Here is a 6,000-nt window from a genome sequence, read left to right as displayed (position 1 = left end):
GTCTATAATTTCGAATTGCTCATCATCGAGGAATATAAAGAATGGAAGCTTCGTCTGGTTGAAGATTACACCCCAGAAGTTATGAAAGAGAGACTGCTTTACCATCCAATTATGTCGCGGCTTTATCAAGAGAATTACCAACCTGCATTATTGTTCCCAGCCCGTCTGAGAATTTCACTTCCTGACAAATCATGCCGGTGGCTTAATTCAATTAAAGAAGCCGAAGATTTCCTCCAAGGTTAACTTTTTGTCTCCAGATGGTCAAGAACTGCGCTTTTCTTCGACTTTATACTTAATTGGTCTTCTAAGCTATGATTAACTTACAGGTTTGAATGCTTTTTATGCCCAGAGATATTTTCTTGCCCTTTGTTAATTTTTCCGTGCTTGGTTCCGGAACATGGATGCTTAACATGTTTAATTTAATTTTTTTTTCCTCTTTGTTTTTTTACGTTAACATTTTTAATGTTCTGTTTGGGTAATAATTAAGAATTTATCTGAGTGGCTGATTGCCTTCTTCTCTTTGGAATTAAAATAAGACTATTTTTTGCAAGTCTGTTTACGATTTGAAAAATTGTTTTGGCTAATCTTTCTTTATTGTTTAGTCTATTGATGGTGCATTGCATTCTTTTTAAATTTGGAAACCTGCCACCAAAAGGTCGGGGTTAAACAATAGTGGATAGCATTCTGACTGGCTATTGACCAGTTTTCAGGCTTTGCTGGGTGGGGGGTGGGGCTGTTTTTAGGTTAGTTGTTTTTCTCTTCTGGACTGATAAACTACAAATATGTCTGAACTGTCATCATATCCAGCTCCTCTTTGAACTTCTTTTCCTCTTCCTGTTAATGAATCTCCTTAGCAACAAGGTTAACTTTTTACATACCATGTTTTTTTTAGTCTACTAAAATGGATAAGATGATTAATTTTGTTACATGGAATACAAACTGAAATTGAAAAATCCAATTAAGCGTAAGAAGATCTTTAAAGTTTTACATAGACTAAATGCTCAGATTATTTTTGCGCAGGAGATGCATATCAGGAAAGAGGATAATCAGCACTTTTTAAGATTTTGGAGGGGTCAACAGTTTCTTTCTAACTCACAAGCAAAGGTGAAAGGAGTCTCTATTTTTATAAACTCCTCAATTTCATTTGTTCATCATGAGACAATATCAGACCTGAATGGTAGATTTTTATTAGTTACTGGCTTACTTCATAACAAAAAAGTTGTTATGGTTAATGTTTATGCACCTAATGTGGATCATCCTGAGATTTTTAAACATTTATTTGCATCTTTTCCTAATTTAAACAAATATATATTGATTATGGGTTGAGATTTTAATTGCTACCTAAACCCTTCAATAGATAGATCTGTGTGGAATCTTGCACTTCCTAACAAATCTGCTGTTTTTATCAACTCCTTTTTAGTTGATTCCGAAATTTTAGAAGTTTGGAGATTTCTACACCCAAATGATAAAGAGTTTTCATTCTTTTCTCATGTCTATCACAATTACTCTAGGACTGATTACTTTTTTCTTGACACACAATTAGTTCCACTTGTTATTGACTGTAAGTACAATGCAGTTGCCATTACCGATCATGCACCATTGAAATTATCAATTAAATTAGTGGACGTACCCTCTGGTGCTAGGCAATAGCTACTCAGTTTTTCTTTATTGCAAGATTTAGACTTTGTCCATTTTATTAAAGAACAGATTTCCTTTTTCTTCTCAACTAATTTCACTGAAGAAATTTCCAGTGGGATATTATAGGATACCTTTAAAGCTTATATCCACGGTCAAGTTATTTCATACTCTGCTGGACTGAAAAAAAAACTAATAAAGAATTACGTATATTGGCTAAGACAAAAGAAATCAATAAAAAATACTCTGATGCTCCTAGTTCGGAGCTCTATAAGATGAGAACAGAACTTCAATTATAATACAGTTTACTATTAACATCTCCAATTCAAAATCAATTACTCAAAACCTAAAGTCAGTTTTATATACATGGCAATAAATCTGGTAAATTGTTGGCCAACAAACTGAAACCTGCTTCAACTAAACGTTAGATTATTAAAGTTTGTAAACAAGATGGTAACTACATGGTAGACCATAATCAAATTAATAAATCTTTTCAAGAATTTTATACTTCTTTATATCAATCAGAATCTCCTGAGGATTCGACATGAATGCATGAATTTTTAAGGAATTTGAAGACTCTGAAATTATCACTCAATGAACGTCTAATATTAGCTGCACCCATTTCAGAGGAAGAAATAAAGAAAGTAATTTCTTCAATGAATTCGGGTAAAGCACCCGGTCCTGATGGGTATACAGTGGAATTTTTTCAATCCTTTTCTGACCTTCTCTCTCCCTGGTTAGGTAAAATTTTTAAAGATGCCCTATCCGTGGGTAAGTTACCACAATCCTTTTATGAAGCAACTATTTCTTTAATTCTTAGAAAGGATAAAGATCCTACTGAATGTGCATCTTACAGACCTATTTCTTTATTGAATGTGGATTCTAAAATTTTTTCCAAAATATTGGCTTCTAGACTGGATAGGTACTTCCACAAATTAATTCTGATGACCAGACAGGATTCATTAAGAGTTGTTATTTGCATTTTAATATTAGGAGGTTAATGAATATTATACATACCCCTTCATCTGTAATTCCAGAATGTGTTATTTCATTAGATGCCAAAAAGGCGTTTGAGAGTCGAATAGGAATATTTATTTAACACACTTGAGAAATTTAATTTTAGTTCAACTATTTCATATCCGCCATCAAATTGATTTACCACACACCAATGGCTTCAATACTTACTAACAATCAGAGATCCTTCTTGTTCAGGCTTTATTGAGGCACCAGACAAGGTTGCCCTCTGAGTCCTTTATTATTTAATATCGCTTTGGAACCTTTGGCAATTGCCATTTGGGATTCCTCTAACATATTTGGTATTACTCGTGGAAAGGGGACTCATAAGGGTGGCTTCCCTGACACATATGTTTTGGTCCTGTCCCCTTTTGGAAAAATATTGGAAAGACATTTTTAACATTATTTCATCTGTATTGAACATTAATTTACAACCTCATCTTACTACTGCAATTTTTGGGTTACCAATGATGGAATTTCACCATTTATCTGCTTTTGCTTGAATGATCGCCTATGTCACATTGATGGCCAAGTGACCCATTTTGTTCAAATGGAAGTATCCAATGCCTCCCATCACTCTTCAGTGGTTTTCTCAAACTATAGCGTGCTCAAACTTAGAAAAAATTAGGAGTGGTGCTGTTGATCCTTCGCTTAAATTTGAGGAAGTTTGGAGTCCATTTATTCAATATTTCCATATGATATGAGCTGACCATTTTCAGATCCCTCTCAATAACCCTTGAATACAGAGGAGCGGAGTTGACGACATAATGATGTTTTTTATCTTTTTAATTGAAGAAACATCAGTCCAGTTTTTTTTTGAAGATTTTGTTTTTTTTTGGTTTATTATCAATATTTTTTTTGATTTCGGGGTTCTTCTTTCACGTAATTAAATTTCATTTCTTTTCAATCTTTCCTTTTGTATTTGTTCACTTAATAAGAGAGCGGGAGGTCTAGATTACTTTTTTTTTACTCCTTGTGATTATATATTTTAACTGTTACGATTGTTATCCTAATCTCTTAGCACCATATGTATAATTACTAATGTTATATACATTACTTTGTACTAATTTGAAAATTAATAAAAAGATTAAAAAAGAAAGAAGAAAGAAATACTTTGCTACTCCGCCCGCTATCTGTAAGGAGTTTATATGTTCTCCCTGTGTCTGCGTGGGTTTCCTCCAGGTGCTCTGGCTTCCTCCCACATTCCAAAGACGTCTGGGTTTGGAAGCTGTGGGCATGCTATGTTGGTGCCGGAAGTGTGGCGAGACTTGTAGTTCTGCCCCCAGAACACTCCACGCAAAAGATGCATTTCACAGTGTGTTTCGATGTATATGTGACTAATAAAATCTTAATTTCCTGCCTTTTGTCTCCCTCCCCTCTCAAACAAGGGAGTCACATTTGCAGATTTCCGATCCACCGCTCCACTTCTGGAACTCAGTGAGTTTTGAGAAACTGAAACCAAGGCGCTCCTGTCTCTGCAGACACTGCTTTTAAATCCCTTGGATGCTGTGAAGCCTGAATTCTACGTCAGAGGGTCTGATTTTAAAGTAAATATGTTACAGCTGAAAGTTGCTGTTGCATCACCTGATTTAAATTAAATGATTGATTGATGATTAATTTCCTCAGTTCTATTTAGTTTTATTTCTATTGCTTGAAAAAAAACGAAAAACAACTGAAGGAATAGCAACACACAGTAATTTGCTGTGTTTGTTCACCAGCAGCTGCTCTGTCTTATCCTCCTTTCTTTCATGTCCAGTTGTATCAGTTTATTGATCTGAATTAATATTGGAAGAAATAAGGAACTGAATTCTACAACAGTATTGGATAATTCCTTTAAATGTTCTGAGTTATGCAAACATCCTTAGTTTCAGATGCACGATTACCACATGTTAAAAAAAGCTGCCTGGCCTGCTGAGCTCTTCAGGCAGTTTGTTTTTTGCTCCAGATTCCAGTATCTGCAGTCTCTTATGTTTCCAACCTACTCAATACCTGTATTCAACCACTTCACAAAACAAGTTTCTCTGACCATCCTCCTGTAATATTAAGGCAACAATTTCATTTAGAGCAAAAACAAACTGCGAGAGGAACTCAACAGGTTTAAACAGCATCTGAGGAGGCAAAGGGACAGTCGACATTTCAGGTCATGACCCTGCATCAAGACTGAGGGGGAGATAACCGGTGTAAAGAGTTTCGAGGGAAGGTTGAGGCAGGCGATTGGTGGAACCAGGTGAAGAGGGAGATGATGGGCAGATGGAGCCAAGTGGGGGAGGAGGAAGAGTGGAGCTGGGATTCAGTGTCTGGTGGGTGATAGGTCGAGACAGATAAGGAGAGAGGAAGAGGGGCAGATGGAGCCAGTTAAGGGGAAGGGAGGGTGGAGCTGGAGACAGAGTCTGACAGGTGATGTGGAAACACAAGAGGCTGCAGATGCTGGAAACTGACAGGTAAGGAAGGTGATACGTGGAACCAGATAAGGGAGGGGTGATGGGCAGATGGAGCACATTGGGGAAGGAGTCAGCAGAAACAGAAGGTGTGTGTGTGGGTGCGTGATATGCAGATAGAACCAAGTGGGGCTCTGTGACGGGGGTTGGGGGGGTGGGGGAGCGGAGGACAGGGTTGGGGTGAGAACCAGAAGGAGAGAGAAAGAAGCACAGGGAGTGTGTGTTCCCTGATATTGGAAAATTCAATATTCCAGCATCTGCGGTCTCTCTTGTGTCTCAATTTCCTTCAGAGTTCCTCATGCAGTCACGCCTAATGTTGGAATTTGCTCCTTGTCAGTGCATCGACCGTGCTTTATCTTAACTGTTCCACAACTCCCATTCATGCACAAACCATCTGCTCCCTGGAACATCGACAAGTTTCAACAGGTTGGCGAAGGCAATTTTTCTATCCTTCGTTTGGAGTCGACTATGGTTTTCCTGTCATATGTCAAATAATTTTTTAAAAACATGTGTTGTTGCTACCGCACATTATTACATATGATTAGCAATAACACCCAAGGTTCAGCACAGCTGAAATGTGTTCTCCCTACTCAGGGCCCTTTCTCAAACTTGCTTTTCCACTATTTCCCAATGCAAAATGTTTCTGGCTGACGCCCAGTAAAATCATGCTCATTTTGTACCATTTAACGAAAAACAACATTTAAGGTTCAAGCAATTTTAATGAAAATGAAACCAGCAGTTGAATGCTGTGGTTAGAACATGGAACATAGAACAGTACAGCACAGGAGCAGGCCCTTCGGCCCACCATGTCGGTGTTGACCGTGTTGCCAATCGAATCTATTCCCATCTGCCTGCACCTGGTCAATATCCCTCCGTTCCCTGCTTGATTATGTGCCTGTCTAAATGCCTCTTA

The sequence above is a fragment of the Pristis pectinata genome, chromosome 6, assembly GCF_009764475.1.
Source record: "Pristis pectinata isolate sPriPec2 chromosome 6, sPriPec2.1.pri, whole genome shotgun sequence".
NCBI lineage: Eukaryota > Metazoa > Chordata > Chondrichthyes > Rhinopristiformes > Pristidae > Pristis > Pristis pectinata.
Note: the sequence above shows the minus strand (reverse complement) of the source record.